Raw genomic sequence first — 18,681 nt, forward strand, 5'->3', positions numbered from 1 at the left:
CGTCCAGGCTACGGTGACCTCTCTCATTGCAAGCCTGCCAGCTTGTGCCATACAGCCACTACAGATGATTCAGAATGCTGCTGCCCGACTCATGTACAACCTTCCCAAATTCTCCCACGTCACTCCTCTGCTGCGATCACTCCACTGGCTACCGGTCGCAGCCAGGATCCGGTTCAAAGCCCTGACCCTTGCCTACACTGCTGCTAACAGGACAGCCCCCATCTAGGCTACTTGTAGGACATGACTCGATTCTATGTGCCTGCTCGACCACTCCGCTCTGTGGCAGCAGGGCGCCTTGTAACCCCTCCAACCCACCCAAAGGGATCACAGAGCTTCTCCACCCTAGCTCCCCAGTGGTGGAACGAACTCCCCGTCCCTCTCCGAACCGCCCCCTCACTACCCATCTTCCGCCGTGGCCTGAAGACTCATCTCTTCAGACTATACCTAGACTAACCACCACCACGCTGTATATTTCAATCTAAATCTCCCCCCCCCCCCCTTTTCATGACACTTGTTACATGTTGCCCCATCCCAGCACTTTTTCGTAATTTGTATTTGTCCTAATACTGTAGCTTATTCTTCTGCCTAGCTGGGTTTGCAGAGGTTAGGTCTGAATAGTGTTCACTGTGTGAACTGTGTTCTTGACTAGAAATAGCTGTACAAAATAAGTATTGTACCTTACTGAACCTGTGTTTAGCAGTTGTCTATCACGATGAAATGCACTTTTTGTACGTCGCTTTGGATAAAAGTGTCTGCCAAATAAATGTAATGTAATGTAATGATGTGTGGGCCTGGCAATGGACTGGTGATCTGTCCAGCGTGTGTTCCGTTCACCCAATGTCTACTGGGATAGGCTCCAGCTTTCCTATGACCCTGACCAGCAGTAATGCTCATTGCTATAGAGCTCAGCCACAGAACACATTCATGATAATGAACACTGATTATCTGGTGGTTGGTATAACGTGGATATGAGCTAGGCCTACAAGCTAAAGAAAGCTTGTTCACAGCTGACTCACTGGATAAATAAATTCAGCAATGCGATGTCCAGATCTGTGGTTTTATTAGTTTTTTATTTTTTATTTTCTGGTACACCGTGTCACTGCTGGCTTGCCCAGAAGGCTGCCAAACATGCATCAGGACCAGAACAAAATGTTCTGAAATAACTTTCCCCATGTATTTACATATTTAAAATATCCTAATTCTGAGGGAGCTGAACTGCTACAGCAGTAAATACTATTTCTGAAATGTCCCAGTTCACAAGTCATTGAAAAATCATGGAAAATAACAATGGGATCTCAGCAAGAACTCAGTGTGATCCAATATCTAGCATAATTGCACACAGCCATCTTTTGGCAGTGGCACACATTCTATTGACATACACCCTCAGTAGCAAACTCAGGTTAGATAAACCTCCAACCACTACTCTGCACCACCCAATAATTTCACCCAGGAGGGGGTCACATGCAGAATACCAATGAAAACAAGTCAACAACCGCATCTTAGGCCTCAGGATGGTAATTAAGTTCCCAGCATTAAATTCTGCACAGATGCACAAAGCATTTCTCTTGCCAGTCCAAAACTGCAGTTGCTAAATGGAGAACCACTTGTGAAGCAAATGAACCTGCTTCAGCAGCCCTCTATGGTCCATCACCACATTGGACTGTTCCACAACACAGAGGCCTAAATCATCTCTAAAACAGCCGGTTCTCACCCAAGTAGCACACAACAAGAGCCTGTCTCCGAACAGGAGCAGTATTACTGGATCAATACTGAAATTTTAGTGATACTTAGCTTTGTGATAATCTCTGTGGCAGGTGTATACTGTCCTTTCACGCTGTTATACCGTACACAAAAGACCAGTCATCAAGCTAGCACTTCACAAATAATGAAATAATTTAGTTTTGTATTTTTTCACCCCATTTTGGAATGGCCAATATTTCAGCGCTTACTGCTGCGCCCACCCCTGCCAATTCAGGAAAGCGGAGACGAGCAGAGCCCGCCTCCGAAGCACGCGATGCTGTCCAATCGCACCGTTCACGAGTTGAGCTGCACAGACAGGAGTGTGAGGAAGATGCTTCACGCGCAGCTTCACAGACGGATCTGCGGGTGCCTAATCGACCAGCGGGTGGCGCTGGCGAGCGATGAGACCCGGTAGTCCAGGCCAGCTGAAACCCTCTCATCCCGGGGCGACACTGGTGCCAGCTGGGCATCGTGCTGCAGAGCAGCTGGTCTCTGTGTGGATTTCGTACCCGACTGCAAGGCCCATCAAGGCACTACAACAGCACCTTTACAGCATGAGCCAATCAGAAGCCCCAAAGCACAGAATTACACCATACTGCCGAAAACCAACATGCCTACCTCTCACACACTCAACTGGACTGATACAAGCAGTGATCCTACACAGTTATCAGGGTAGGCTATTGGTTAGCCATCCAGCTGCAAGCTAACAGACTTTACCTGCGTTTGCAGGTGAAGTTTAATCATTCCCATAACATTATTCCAGCCTTGTTTTTCACTGCCAAACTAAACAAACCAGAAAAACAGTTATTTTGATGTGTGGACTGGGCACAGAAGGGTAAAATACGGTTTATTTCAGCTTGTATCTATGCAGCGTGTGGCCTAAGTCTCCATGTTGAACAAGCATTCACATCACAGAATGGTTAGGCTATGTTAAGAATCTTTCCCTTGAGTCCATAAGTCAAAAAGTACATAATAATAAGCGCATTAATCCTGCCTGTTACTGGCTTTAATATATTTGTGCTTCGGGTTTGAACGTGCACATTTTTTAAAAATGCCATTTGTTTGGAAGCCAGCGTGCATGCTAGGTGTTACTAGCCGGGAAGCCAGCCGTCATCACAACCTTGATTTTAATGGCATGTCAAGTGTTCAGAATTAAACACACATGCAAAATTACTCTTACCACTTTTCCATCTAAGGGGTAGAAATAAAAAAGAAACACAAATGATCTAAATTGCTGTTTACGCAACACAACGGTAGATTTTAAGCATCAAGCTATTTTAAACTGAGGTTTGGTCAAGTATTATTTTGCTGTGGATTATACCCCCGAGAACAATTAACTTACTCTCCATTACAGAACAAATATCTGTACAATTTCCACAGTTACTAATTCCACTTAACTGAAGCCAATGAAATTAAACCTAGGATTAATTAACAAAAGCATTTTACAGTCCAAATATACTCTCTGTTATAAAGCAAGCCAACCTCCTGTCACTAGGACAGGGCGAGATCTGGCTGAACATTAGTCATGTTTGTGTACGCACCTGAATAAGCTGTTCTAAAATAGCGCTGTACTCAAGAGAATGCATCGCATTCAGTGAGCATTACAAGCCTTTACATCCTGCACTCTCACCATTCACTTTCTAAGCAGATCAGGATCTGGTTACCGTCCCTCGCCCTACCGTAGTGTGCACTGTGGGGGACATGAGGAAAGACACATCATGAGCCCATTTTCACACCCACAGTCAGGCCCGTACGCAGAGTCTCAGATTCGCACCGCGTCGGAGAAACTCCGGAATGCGTCTGAGTTTTGGCTCGTGCCTCTTGCTCACAGGTATCTGAGCCAGAAGGTCAGAGGTCAGACTGATCTGCCGTCAAAACGGAACTGGGCAGAGGGACAAGTTACACTGGAGCATGTTCGTATTTAATGACTGGAGATGGGCTGCATCCTCCAAAACTAAGGTGGTTCTTGGCTATGAAATTACAGGCTTTTAGTTGGCTTTCAGCAGAGAGACACAAGAATAGGAGATAAGGCTAACATTCCAAAAAAAATGAATAAAGAAAATCAATGGCAGGGGGAGGGGAGTCAGAGGGCTAGCTCATAAATAAGTCTGACCTCTGTCCTCGATAGGGTCAGATGTCTCTGCTGTTCTCCAGGGAGTTCCCTCAGCACCAACAAGGCAAAGAACACCCCGAGTCAGCACCTCCTCAGGTGACTCCGCGGATTTTACTGGATTTGATGACGATCCCACAACCCCCGGCTCAGACAAACAGAACTTTGTTCCCATGAGTTTATGACTCTAGCCTGGCTTGGTCTGGTTCACAGTACGTCAGTGTCCCATACATCAGGACAGAGATGACTGTTCCAACAAGATCTAGTACTGAAGTCTTTATTCCCAAAGAAGTGTTTGTATTTCTTTTAATCTTGTGTGGGGGGGGGGGGGTAGATCATTTATCCACAATAGGGCGATTAACACTCAAATCTTCAAAAGATCTGCAACCATCCTCCCAGTTATTATTTCTGAAAGAACAGCCAGCTTTTTAAGGTTACATGACAAATTCAAATGCAATACTGTCATTTCCACTGCCGCTGGCTAGAATGCACTTTTCAGCTTAAATTACATACCAGCTTCAATTTGTCAGCAGGCTACCTTTCATATCAGAGCGTTCAGAAACGCTGGCTTACTTACAGGTCTGCCTGACTCACAAAAAATAACAAAAAAGACTGTGAAAAGTTGACAGTCGATATGGAAACTTCTGTAGGAAATCTTCAGCTCTGCCTTTAAAAACACATCTGAAAAGCCTGATCTGAAGACTTCCCCAGATTCTGCACACGGCTACAGAGCAGGAGGGAGAAATCCTAATAAAAATGTGCCTCTGCTTTCCAAGCCCATTCTCACACTTTTTACACCCTGGGACTCCGGTGTTGCATCATATCACTCCTGGACATGCCTCCAGCTCTTAGCACGAACCTTTATACACGTCTGTCTGTCTGAGGCCATCGGCTCAGAAAAAATGTCAAACCAAATGCACCAGGCCAGTTAGTGTTGAAACGGGCTAATCAAGGACCTCTTCTGTGAAAAGGCCATTGATCTGAAGACCAATAATTTGGCTAACAGAAAGAAGAGAAACAAATAAAATTGCCTCTGTATAACCCATGCAAACATATGCTCTATGTCTGTCATATCAAAATATGGGAACTCCATTAGAAAATACAGATCTGTCCCTAGTAATAGGGACCTGTCAAAAATACAAAACCAGCACCATGCGTTAAATTGAAAACAATCCCAGAAACACCCGTCCTCATACTAAATATGGGACTTCAATGCGTATCCAAATAAATCAAGTGAGCTATCAAGCAAACGGACACAAAATAAAGATTGGTTGTGTAAACTAAACCAGCATGAAAATCAGTATCCTCATAGTATCTGCCTCACTGACATACTATGGGAAATGTAGCCTAATAATACAGAAATCTTTTTCCATCGTAAAATGCTTCTCATTTTTGTGTCCTCTAAACACGATAATTTTTTGAAAGGTCAAACTCAGAACCTTTGCTAGAAAATTAATCAATTTGGCTATCATTTATAGTTGTTCGTAAACACGTCACTTGCTCATGGATGTAGTTTTTGTTGATTTATTGTTCTAATTTTTATCCGCTTCAGAATACTGTATTTGAACTCGTGTTGGTCTGAATTTGCAATTGAGCTTCTGGTCAACTTGTCAGCCCTAAATGAATCAACATGCTGGCTCAACTTGGATACAGTAAAAGACAACAGGCAAGCAACATAAAAAGTACTGTCTATGTAGGCTTATAAGTATCATTCATTCCCGCTGACGCAGTGCTGTCGGACAGTGATGTAAAAAGGTTCAAAACTGGTTAAGTCTATATTTGTGCACAGGCACAGCGGTAGCCCTCCCCTGCCAGAATCAGGACCCTGAGGATCCTCTGTCAGGGGTCGTAACCTCTGACCATTGACAAGCATGCCCAACAAGGCCCAACTGGCCCAAAAGGTTCCTGGAACCCACTTCCTCATCCTATGTAGTTTAATCCAAAGCCATTATGACAGTACCGTGAAAAAAAAAGTGACACCGGCGGCTGCCATAGCAACGTCAGGGCGCAACCGAGGTGATCCCCGGGTGGGAGGTGGACTGGCAGTGAAGCATGAATGTGATCACATTTTTTCAAAGAGATGGGGGGGGGCGGTAAATGAGAGTTTGGACAAAAAAAACGAAAGGTCAACACTTTTCAGCCCTCTGAGAGTCAATGTGCTCTGGCCTGATGAAAAAACAGCGCATAGAGTTTACCTCAAATGACCTGACTGCAGAGACAACCTGCCAGGCTAACTAAGCCCATATCTGGCATTCTCTCAAACAACTGCATTACATCACTCCAAATATAAAGTTAAGACACTGTGACCTTGGTTCATTAATCAATATGAAATTCTGATTGGAGGACACAGAGTACTTTCTACTGGACAGGGATGTGTGCACACATGCGTACACGTACGTGTGCGTGTGAGTGCGTGTGTGTGTTTGCATACGTGCGTGTGTGTGTGTGTGTGCGTGCTGGTGTCTCTGTTGCCATCTCCAACAGAATACAGACTAAAGAAAAAGTGCAGTTCAACCTGGACAGGCTACGCATATAAAATATTTAACAAGCTTTCTACACGCCAGGCCCTGGGCGGTGAAGGGTCCAGAATGAGAAATGAAGAATCGATGGGATCTCTTCAGACATATGGGAGTGCTGCGTGAGCCTTACAAGCTCCACACCTCGCGTTTCCGCAGCCGCCATTCTCTGAGAGCGGGCTAAGGACTCCTGCGGCTTCCTGTGCACCTTTAAACCTGACTCTTTCAATGCTCTTTACGCTCACAGCCAAACAGTCGCAGAGTATGCGAATGGGGAGGACATCCGTGGTAGATAATGGGAGTTGTGTCTGGTAACACACCCTCAATATCCACAGGCTCAGGATCCAACCCCCTCCCCCCCATCAGTCATATTCATGGCCCATTTTGTTTGGGGCAGGGCAGCGCACATATTTTGATGTGTTCCTGCACTTAAGTGCTTAATTTAAGTTACTGATTGGCTAAAGAGTCTCCACACGTTGTTTCCAAGGCACAAACTGGCTGCTGATTGAAAATAAATCGCAACCAGCAGACTGCTGCCAACCAGGACTGGAGTTAAACCGGCAGACACTGCTGCCAACCAGGACTGGAGTTAAACCGGCAGACACTGCTGCCAACCAGGACTGGAGTTAAACGTGAAATGCTGCACACAGGACTGAGTTAAACGGCAGACACTGCGCCAACCGGATGATAATAAACCGGCAGACACTGCTGCCCACCAGGACTGGAGTTAAACCTGCAGGCACTGCGGCCCTCCAGGACTGGAGTTAAACCTGCAGTCACTGCTGCCCTCCAAGACTGGAGTTAAACCTGCAGTCACTGCTGCCCACCAGGACTGGAGTTAAACGCAGACACTGCAGTCCTCCAGGACTGGAGTTAAACCGGCAGACACTGCTGCCCACCAGGACTGGAGTTAAACCTGCAGTCACTGCTGCCCTCCAAGACTGGAGTTAAACCTGCAGTCACTGCTGCCCACCAGGACTGGAGTTAAACCTGCAGACACTGCGGCCCTCCAGGACTGGAGTTAAAACTGCAGACACTGCGGTCCTCCAGGACTGGAGTTAAACATGCAGACACAGCAGCCCTCCAGGACTGGAGTTAAACCTGCAGACACAGCGGCCCTCCAGGACTGGAGTTAAACCTGCAGACACTGCGGCCCTCCAGGACTGGAGTTAAACCTGCAGACACTGCAGTCCTCCAGGAGTGGAGTTTGAGACCCCTGGTCCAGGGAAATGAGGCAGGGACAATGTAGTCCTCCAGCAACAGACAACATTACTGCCTCAGAATGGGCTGAAAAATACAACCAGGCTTTACATATTTAATTAAAATTAAAGAATATATAGGCTTTTTTCCCCAAAAAGAGTAAAGACATTTTTTTTTAATAGTTTTAAAAATGCCCTCTTCCTACTTAGGTAAGAGGACAGGATTGGGGGCCAATCAGCCAATCCAACTAGGATTCAACAGGATTGGACGGGACAGGATTGGACCTCCCAAATACAAGTGGAGTGTTTGGGGAACATTAGCTAGCACTGTGTCTCCTAATAAGATAAAAGCTTCCCTGGATACAGAACTCTGACAAAAAATGCAAAATTGCAAATTAATAAGAGTACGTTCAGTCAGTTGAAGGGCTGAAATCCCAAACTGCAGAAACGAAACCTTGGAGAAAAGAATGAACCTCTCTGCCTATTACGGTTTACCCAGGAAATGTAGCAAAACTAGAGAACGTACATTTAATCAAAAGCACAGAACAAATTGCGAAAATGACAAGAGCTAAGCGTCCGTGGAGAAACTAATTAGCCGTGAGATGAGGCGTGCTGAGGATGCAGTCCCCTTCTGAAGAAATCAAATGAGCTGGGCCATTTTCCACCAAATCCGATTCAATGCTTGGAGAACATGATTTCTAGGGAGGGAGATATGTGGATTAATAACTGTCCTCTTCGCTGTTCTTATTCAAAATGACAGCTGTTCAGCACTGCAACTTACACATATCAGAGTCAATTGATATTAGCTGTCCAATTATACTTGCCTCGGACAATTTAAAAAAAGCTCCCACAAAATCTTAATTCAGCAAGACACAAATGATGCTAATTATCCTAAATCTTACGTCTCGGACTGAACGAGATCAGTGTTTTTGGCATGCCAAAGGGATAAACTCGTCTGGAAGCAGATCATCTTTCCGCACCTCTGAGCCATTATCCCGTGATCTGATGCGACCTGAATTGCATTCAATCTGTGAACAATTGGGCCAAAAGGAACACAGTCGGATCGCAGCGCCCTGTTCTAATCGGACAGATTCCAGCCTCTCTCTGCCTCTGAAGTTCTCTCCTATAAATGCATTGGGAGTTTTGGAGTTCCATGGAAAAGCAGACAATACTGGGCGGGACTGGGAAGGTCTGGAATTGAAGCCGGAATGCTGAACGGCAGTTTCAGGATATTGACCGAGCTTGAAAACGCGGATCCCGCCAAGCTCGCAGACTCGTCGCCTTTTACAAGCCACAGGCCGCCGCCGCGCGGAAATCGTTTCGCGGGTTCTGCTCGGCTTTGCACGGCTACGAAAAGGTGTCGAGAGGAGAAACAAAGATCAATGTCATCTTTTCGAGGAGGGCGCGCTGCGCCTGCTCTAAATCGGGCGAGACGAAACTTTCTGCGGCGACAGAGAATGTTCCGAAACGGAGGACGAGGCGTTTAACGGTGATTTAATTAGGCAGGTGCAGCCTGGAGCCTTCGCAGATGGACAATACGCTGCCCCACTCCTACACGGAGAGAGAGAAAGAGATGGGGGAGGGAGAGAGAAAAAGAGAGAGGGTGACAGAGAAAGAAATGTTAAGAGAAAGAAAGAAAAAGACAGGGAGAGAGAGAGAGAAAGAAGCAGACTGTCACCAAGGAACAGGATCAACAGGAGGAGGGGCAAGAGAGAGGACAGAGACAGAAAGTGAAGGAGACAGTGAAATAAAGAGTGAGTCAATGCATATGCATCTCAGTTAAATATGGTTGGCACTAGACACATAGCACCACTTGTCAGGGTCATAATCTTTACATCACTTTTGACACTTTGATGAAAGACAAGTCTTGCTAAATGCTAGGAACGCGTTTTGCTAATAAAATAATAGCCAGTAATTACTTCTGAAGAATCATAATCGTGTGCAGATGGGGTTTCCAATTGGAGGCAGTGATTCAAACCATCTCAACCACTGATCAATAAGATATCACTGCGCTAAAACTTGCTAGAACCAATCAGATAGTGGAAAAGCAATCTCACACAATGTGACCTCCCTTTCTAGGCACTAGAGACAGGACTGACCCGTCAAGGCTGACAGGGCATGGCAGGGCTGGCACACAGGTGCATGGTAAGGCAGAGTGAGGGAACACACACACACACACACAAAAATCCTGGGGAACTAGCCATGCTCGTCTGGCTACACCTCTTCACTTTTTGGAAGGTCACCAATATTTTCTATCCAATCACATCAACTTGTGGAAGGTGGGTAACAAGGTTATTCAAACAAGAATTATTAGACACAGGGAAGCGCCTGAACACTGAGAGGAGGCGTGCGTCAAAACACCAATGTAACCCGGAACAGCCCCGCGTCCCTCTGAATGTCCAACCTGGTGGGAAGTCTGGGAACGTCTCTGATTGGTCCATCTCGCTGCGAGGGGCTGAGCAGAAGCTGTGCTCACGGTGAGCTACGCTCCCACACGGTGAGGCCAGGGTATGGCCAGATCTCTCCAGCTGTGACCGTCTGGTTTCCGAGACGACCGAGGAACCACGCGGCGCTATTTGCCACCTTCACAAAACCATGGTGCCTGAGTTGCGTGGCAGGCCCATTCAGCTCATTAGCCATGTTTTTAAAGTCCTCCTGAGTTCAGGAGATTAACAGCGCCCACCGGAGGGGTCATTTTCTGTCACCCAGCTTGGCCAGATGTATCAATGTTCTTTTACCCCCTTAAGACCCATTTACATTCATATCTTATGCACCTGGCAAATCACATTTCTGCATGTCCCATATAGGTGTTCATCCTTTTACACTTGTTGCAGATTCCAAGCATTTTGACAGAGCTTCTCCTAGCTGCTCTTATATTAGTGTTCCATCAAAACTGACAGCTCTGGGACAGGGCTTCTCCTGACTCCCAAACACCTATTATGGGATGTTATGTGTCACTAGAATATTGGTGATAAAAAGACGACGAACACTGGATACTTTGCATTCACTGGACAGCAGCGTAGCATAATGGTTTGGGTTCAACTTCAAGGTTGTGGGTTTGCCGTTGTACCCTGGAGCAAGGTACTTAACCAAAATTACTTTAGCAAATATCCAGCTGCATAACTGCATTGTATGTGAAAACTGTAAGCGCAGTAAGCCATTTTGGGTAAGAGAATTGGTTAAATAGTTATAAAATGTCAATGTAAATGAAAATTAAGATCCAATACCAGCGGAATCTGATCCAGACTACCTACAGATGCAGTTTGAATTGGATCTCAACAAATACGATTGATATCCAGTTTCCTGCAATTAGGCTAGACCACAACATAAATTTCAATGCATGTGGGAGGTGTTTAGAATATATAGGCTATAGGTCACAAAAAGTGTGCAGTGTAAACAGGCCCTGACTAAAATGTGAAGCCATTAAAACTGCTTGGACGCAAACGCTTTATTTAAATCACCTCCCTCACCCCTCCTTCTAGGTCACGCCAAACTGCAGCAAGTGCCCATTTATTTTCCTGCTTTAACAAAACAAGGCTTAACAGCCTTGCTTTTAACAGACAAATAAAATAAAATGTTCCAGTTTCTGTTTTTTTTTTTCGGTCCACTTGGAAGGTTGAAGAGGGCTGGTAAGACCTTTAATGCATTTCATTCAATTAAAAAAAAACCTGTTGCAGGGAGAGCAACTGCCGTTCTTGAAGAAGTGAAGGGGTGAGGTGGTCCCGATCGGTCTCACCTCTTTTACAGTGACACAAAGCAGCTTTATTGGGCGGGAACAGCACAAGCCCTTTCTACAGCACACAAGTAACAGCGACAACTAAGTCTGTTGGCCTCCACTGTCCACCTTCCAGCACTGACACAGCCAGTTAGCTCCTTAGACGCTAGTCCCTTGAATAAGAGGAAATGCACCACTGCAAACAGCAACATGATTGGTGGTAATTAACAGCTATTAAATCCATTAATCTGGCTTCAGATTGGCAGCACTGAAACACAGTCTGTGCACACGTGTGTGTGTGTGTGTGTGTACGTATATATGCACTTGTACCTGTATTCAGCCCATGGGGCAAAATGGGGAAATAACCACCATGACTGGACACAACATGACTGGACACAACAATCTGATTTGTCAAGGAAAATTCTTCCATCATAGACACCTGGATTTCAAAGCATGACATAGATTGCATTTCCTGTGTGTTCCTGGGAGACGATCATGCATTTTAGCAAATTCATGAACTGTAATGATGCTGCTACAAGGTGCTGATCAGCAATGTCTGCAATGTAACCACCTGGTCCACACTGTGACTTAATGAGCAGCATGCTTGACTCCTCTAACAAGGATTCTGCACCAAAAAGGCTGGGTTTTTCTTTTTTTTAAAGAAAAAGTTTTTACAAAGTGACTTTCTGCTGCAGTTGACAACACCTTCCACACCACAACCCAAATGCTGTGGCATTTACCCTCAGCTCAGTTTCATTTAGCCTATACACAGTTGCTTGCCGATTTCCATTATACCAGAGCAGTAATGGATGAAACTACAGGAGCCACTCTGAAGATGCCTAGCGATTGTAGCATGTGAGCATGCAGAAATCCCACACGACGCTCAGAGCATGTTTAAAGGCAAATTCAAATCACAGCATCCTGCGATGATTAGACCGTATTAGAAACTTTGCAGAAGAAAAGCAGTTCAGCATAAACTACTGTGTTTTAGTACATTTGCTGATGGTTGTAGCAGGCTCCAAAATTCTACCCATAATGCATCTACTTACTCCTGTATTTTTAACTTCTTGTTATGAAAGCAGTCATTTAATTTGCAAACTGTCATTTTGATGCGGGCTGTGTAGCTCAGGGGTGTCAGGTCTTATCTGAAAAGGGTCGGCGTGGGTGCAGGTTTTTGTTTCAGCACAGCACACAGACACCTTATTCTGCTAATCAAGGTCTTGACTGAAGACCACGATTACTTGTTGAATCAGGTGACACAGTGCTGGCCTAAAACAAAAACCTGCGTCCACACGAGCCACTTTTGGACAAGATTGGACTCCTCTGGTGTAGCTGAACATTTTAAGATTTTTCCCACGGCGCGCAGGAACTGGCGCCGTGGGCTATGCATGGCAAAGTGTGGTCACTCACTCACACACTCACTCACGGACAACCTTTGCGGGACGTTTTGTGGGACGCATGCGCAGGTGGTGCTTCGTTTAGTAGGATGCATGTCGCAGGTGGTGCCAGCGGAACTGAGTTGCGCCGTGGGTCTGGACGGTTCCGTGCTTGTCTTTCCTCACCTCGAGTGCGGTTTTGCCGTTTTGATCTGGACTGGGCTTTAGACAGTGAGCCACTCGATCCTCTTCCTCGTTTAGACAAAGCCAGTAAATCGGGGGTGTGGTGGGCATATAAATACAGCCACAGAGGTTTTCGGTCACCATTTATATGTCTCCCACAAACTCAATGCCCAGTGTGACTTTTTACACTGTATCAGGGGAACCACTGAACCATCCCATCCCCCATACACACTTAGCTCTGTTCAAAATCCACACAGACTAAATTTTCTAGTTTTTGGAATAAAAGTGGGACAACTGGGTGTAAAATTACTGCAAACAAATCATTCAAGCTGGAGGAGAGGCATTTTCTTTGTAACCCTGAAATGTATGCTAACGCTATGCTGGCAAAATTCTGGCTTTTACGTGAACGCAGGTGCACAGTGAATGGGGAACGGGCTACTTCTCTCAGCTGTGTTCCCTCAATGCATTACTGTCATCCATCTGCTCTCAAAGTCTCTCATTTGCCACTTTATGGGAATACTTGTCAAACTGCTTGTTTTTTTTTTCCACAAGCAGCTGGTGAGACCTCTAAAGAGAAACCAATTTGTTTTCCCAACATATTGACATGTAACAGTAGGACACACTACAGAACAGACAGGCTGAATTGTGATTGTCAAACACTTGTAAATACGGAATAAGGAACTTTTCTGTACCCAGCACACTTCCTCACAAACACGGAGGGTATGATGAGTATTCTTCTAAGACAGGGAAATTTCCTTCTTAATGGTGATGGGCACCCCACTTGCCAACAGAGTATGCATGGATCACTGTAGGCCTATTTCATGGTGTGGCTTTGTATTTAGGGCAGTTGAACCGGGTTGAAGTCTGTGGGACCTGGTTTCTCTATTCCAGGAAATATCTGAATTGCCTGGAGAAAAGTTGTAAACCTAGTGGAGGAGAGGGTGAACATGAAAAGATTCACTCATTTCAGGTACTTTAGCCTTTAAATCTGTCTGTACTAATGTTGATGTCTACCAAGCTGGAACCCAGAAGTCAATTAATGTGATGGGGGGGGGGGGGGGGGGGGTCCACCAGAGTAGGGGGGGAACACTGTGAAACGATACCCCTCTGAATCTACCAGTGCTGTCCGATCAAAACATTTCACAGATCTCTGTGAAATTAAAAGGGCACTTTTTTCATATATTCTATAAATCCTTTTCATTTTAACCTTCATTTAGACCTTAAACAGGTCTGAAACTTGCGTGATTTAACATGCAAATAAATGCATTAGTTTCACCTTTTTAAAAAAAGGGAACATTGCGGTCTCAAAGACTATAACGTAATATTAGACAAAGGGAACCAGAGTAAACACAAAACACATTTTTAAATTAGTATTTCATTAATTTCATTAAAAAGTTAACAGACACCCACATCACCTAGGCTATTGGAAAAAGTAATTGCCTTAAACTTAACAGGTTGAACCACCTTTAGAAGTAGGCTATTAGCTGCAACCAAACGCTTGTGATAATTTGATATCAGTCTTTTGCATCACTGTGGACAAATTTTAGCGAACCGTTCTTTGCAGAACTGCTTTAATTCAGACAAACTGGTAGGTTTTTGAGCATAAACTGTTCATTTCTGGCCCCGTTGCAGCATCTCTATTGGGTTCAAGTCAGGACTTTGACGAGGCCATTCCAAAACATTGATTTTCTTTTCAGCCATTTAGTTGTAGATTTGCTTTTGCGTTTTGGATCATTGTTTTGCTACATAACCCAATTACGCTTCAGCTTCAGCTCACGAACAGACGATCAGACATTCTCCCAAAGAATTTTCTGGTACAGAGTAGAAGTCATGGATCCTTCAATAATGCCAAGACTTCCAGGTCCCAAGGCAGCAAAGCATCCCCACATCATCACACTACCACCACCATTTTGACTGTAGGTATGATGTTCTTACCGTGAAATGCTACATTTGCTTTACACCAGATATATAATGGGACCTGTCATCCAAAAAGTTCCACTTTTTACTCATCTGTCCATGGAAAATTATGCCAAAAAGCTTGGGGATCATCCAGGTGTTTTTTGGCAAATATGAGATGAGATTGATGTTTCTCTTGGTTTCAGCCTGGCTCCTCTCCCATGAATACCATTTTTGCCCAGACTCGTTCTTATTGTGGATTCATGAACACTGACCTTAGCTGAGGTGAGACAGGCCAGAAGTTCTTTGAATGTTCTTCTGGGTTGTTGTGCCTTTCACCACTGTTCTCAGCATTCCCCATTTTGAGATAATCGCTCTCAGTGTGGTTCAGAGGAGTCCCAGAGCCTTAGAAATGGCTCTGAAACCCTTTCCAGACTGATATATTAATACACTTTTTCCCCTCATATATTCTGGGTTTTCCTTTGATTTTGGCATAATATGCTAGTAGGAACTTCATGGTGACAACTTCACTCTGATGGTAAGGTTCAATATGAGAGAGGTTAAGACTCAACAGGGATGGATAATCAAACCTGGCTGTGTCCAATCAGCTGAATCTAATAATCAGATCTAAGATCTCAAACCATTCAGTGTAACAACTAGCCTACACGATAACAGAAATTATCAGGAAGGAGGAAAATAATTTTTCACGGCCCTGTACCTTCTCTTTTAGTCACCACTCAAGGATAAACCAGAATGCTGGAGAGGCTCATCCTAATACAATAACATGTTGAATAACCTGTTCTTTACTGTTTTTTCTCCGCCTAAACTGGCATCTAGAAATGCTGCCAACAGCCAGGAAATGCCAAACTTTAATGCTGGCAGTCCGCATTAAAGCAGTGTTTGCTTGAACGAGTCATTTTATAGTTTTTGGTATACACAACCATTTTTGTGACACACAAATGTGAAACATTTCACATCTGCAGTCATCTATTCATCGCCTTTGGACACAAACGATTCCTCAGAATTCTTTGCTTTGTAAAACTCAAGGAAATGCAAAGACTTATGAGGTCGGAATCCACTTGAACATCGGACACATATTTTACCTGTCCAAGCACAATCCTCTGAGCAAAATGTATTGCGGATAGCGCCAGGTTCAGCTCAGTCAACATGCACCCAATCTGTCACATTTCCAAGCTCATATATCTGATGTGTGTTGGGTTCTTTTTTCCTACGCCAGTTGTTACTGTGCACACACGCACGCACGCATTACAATCCCCATCTTTTCAGCCTGTTCCCAAGAGGCAGAGCATATGACCTCCTGTGTCACAGGGAAGTGGTCTTAAGAGGAGGGTCTGCAGTCAGGGTGAAAACAGGACACCCATGTGTCACGCACGCAATCTCATCGTCAGGTAAACTACCACTGTAAAAGGCATCAATATTTTCAAGTTATGCCACTCTAATTTTTTAAAATCTTTTTGACAGCTCAATTCACATACAAATTTCCAAACCCCTCTGAACTGCTAGTTGCTCACAACAACTCAGTGTCTCTATCCAGTGTCTTGGAAAACAGATTTCGCTCACACATATCACAAAGTTTATCCACTTACTCTGAAATACTCTGAAAGTACATTCCTGTACCAAGAGCAGCCAACCACTCAACAGCAGATCACTTCCTCTGGAATTGTCCAGTGCTGGGAAACAGGACAAAAGCCGACCCATTTCAGGATTTTGTACAAACCTTTGTACCTAATCATTTAATTAGCTCAATCATATGTTGATCTAACATTTGTATAAGCACTGGCTACAGCCACATACTTTAAGTATATCCTAAAGGTTTTACTGTGCTCAAGTACAGGAATGAACCAATGTAGTTTACAGAGATGTCAAAACTAAAACTAAGGCAACTGATTGGATTTAAATCAAACTGTAGCCTATGCAGACTGGTCCTCCAGGAACGAAGCGGGTGGGGGGCAATAGTTGGAAAGACATGGCTGTTTTACAAGGTTCAGGCCAGGGGTAAAATGTGAATTTAGCCTGCTAACACTTTCACCACTGAACACGGTCACATCTAAATTGGGTAGCGGACGGTTTTCCCGAAGCTATCAAACTGCCTCAGCCCGAAGTGTCAATTCAGGAACATAGAACCTAGCGTGTTCCGTTTCCCTCATTTCGTTTAGCCGTTTTGGCTATCCTTACCCCACGGGTCATTATCACAAGTTTCTCTGTCGCTAAGCAAGTGGCTGCTTTCATTTATTTTACTCGCCGGTGGGAATAACTTGTAGACTCGATTAATCTAAAACTAATGAGGACAGGGAGACTTTATACGCTTAACTGAATGGAGAAAATGAACAACCGCTTGAACTTTTTATGTAGGCTACTTAAAATTAACGTGGCCTCGGCTAAACCCCCGGGCACCCACCACGAACTTCCAGAGTCCGAAGGGGTTACTGGTAGACTGTGGAATCCACGAACATTTTGGGCTAATGAAAAATGTGTTTCTCTCGTATAAAACTGCACTTATGCAAATGAAAGAAAGACGTTAAGCGTGCACGACCACGCTCCCGTTCTGCAGAACCTGCAATGGCCGTCCCTTTAACCTACAACCACCAAATCCTGCACTTTTCGGTGAAAAAGATGACCCCAATGTATAACTGCAGGGCCCGGTGTCGCCATACACGTAAAGCACCACCACACAGCCACATACAACAACACGCAGAGCATGCACATACCACCAAGCGGAAAAGACACAGGCTATATGCTACAATAAAAAATGAAACACTGTATGATTATCCACTGTAGCGAACCAGAACAACCCCGCGTCCAATTATCTACTCGGTTCTCGTTAAGTGAAAGAAACTGACCTGTTCGCAAGCTGAGCAGTTCGTTGGATATTGGGTTGAATCCGAGTTAAATCCACTTTCAGTAAAACAAAGAGGCGAAAATGTCCGGGCAATCCCGAAACAGACCGAACAACCACCCCGTGTGTACTACAGAGCGCATGCTCAGCACAGGGATGAGGTTTTAATGAGTGTAGAGGCGGAGACAAGTAACAATGAATTTGGTGCCGGTTCCGTACAGTTCGATCAGTCCGTAACTATTTATGGCGATAACGTAAAATGTTGCAAGTCCAACAATGGGTTAGAATAACATCAAACCGCTTTTAAACAACAAGAACGTGTATTATCTATTAACCATATACTAAATTACTAGGTAATACGTGGGCTTTAACAATAATGTTACTTTGTAAACTGCGTACTATTATATATTGGCCACTTATCGATCTGGTGTTTCTTTCGTTCTACGCGACTTTGACTGACAATAATTAAAAAAACAAAACGAATGTATTACATTTATAGTATTGTGGGTTGCTCCCCCATCTCTCTCTCTCTTTCTCTCTCTCTCTCTCTCTCTCTCACTCTCTGTCTCAGCATATCACTGTCGCGCGCATAGGTACATACGTGCGAACACATTTAATTACATTACATTCATTTAGCAAACGACTTACAAGCAAGATACTCTAGATTTCTAGATACTCATACACATCAATCTCCATCTGTAGTATATATCCATCCAACTAGCTATGTACTGTAAATCCATAGATACATAGATTTAGCTTTTCTGTCTACTCCCGATATGATAACAGAGGCTATTGGCAAGGCTGGTGAATACGATCGGGCATTCCAAATGTGTACAGAGGAGGGGGAGGACAAAAAAGAGGAATGGCACAAGTGTACTGAATCACTTAGAGTGGTTCACAAACTGAGTCAGGATCAGGTCTCACTGGTGACTTGCACGTGTTAGATGTTGTGAGATGACATTAATAAAAAAGTTAACTTACTGTACGGAGTATAAATTCCATTAATGATCACACCATTGAAATTAGAGGCTGCACTTGTTAAATACACTGCAGGGTGCACAGGTGGTTGCATACAAATGTGTGCATCAA

At 44.4% G+C, this 18,681-nt stretch overlaps 1 protein-coding gene across 1 annotated transcript in view; it reads right to left on the minus strand.

Moving 5' to 3' along the window:
• The window catches only part of LOC135259494 (polycomb group RING finger protein 3), a 60,114-nt gene extending 42,373 nt beyond the window's left edge, over positions 1-17,741 (minus strand). Inside the window, exon 1 of the mRNA XM_064343970.1 lies at positions 17,597-17,741. The gene's annotated coding sequence lies outside the window, so the exon portion shown is untranslated. The remainder of the gene's footprint in view (positions 1-17,596) is intronic.
• Positions 17,742-18,681: the final 940 nt, after the last annotated feature.

The sequence above is a fragment of the Anguilla rostrata genome, chromosome 7, assembly GCF_018555375.3.
Source record: "Anguilla rostrata isolate EN2019 chromosome 7, ASM1855537v3, whole genome shotgun sequence".
In the NCBI taxonomy this organism is placed as follows: domain Eukaryota; kingdom Metazoa; phylum Chordata; class Actinopteri; order Anguilliformes; family Anguillidae; genus Anguilla; species Anguilla rostrata.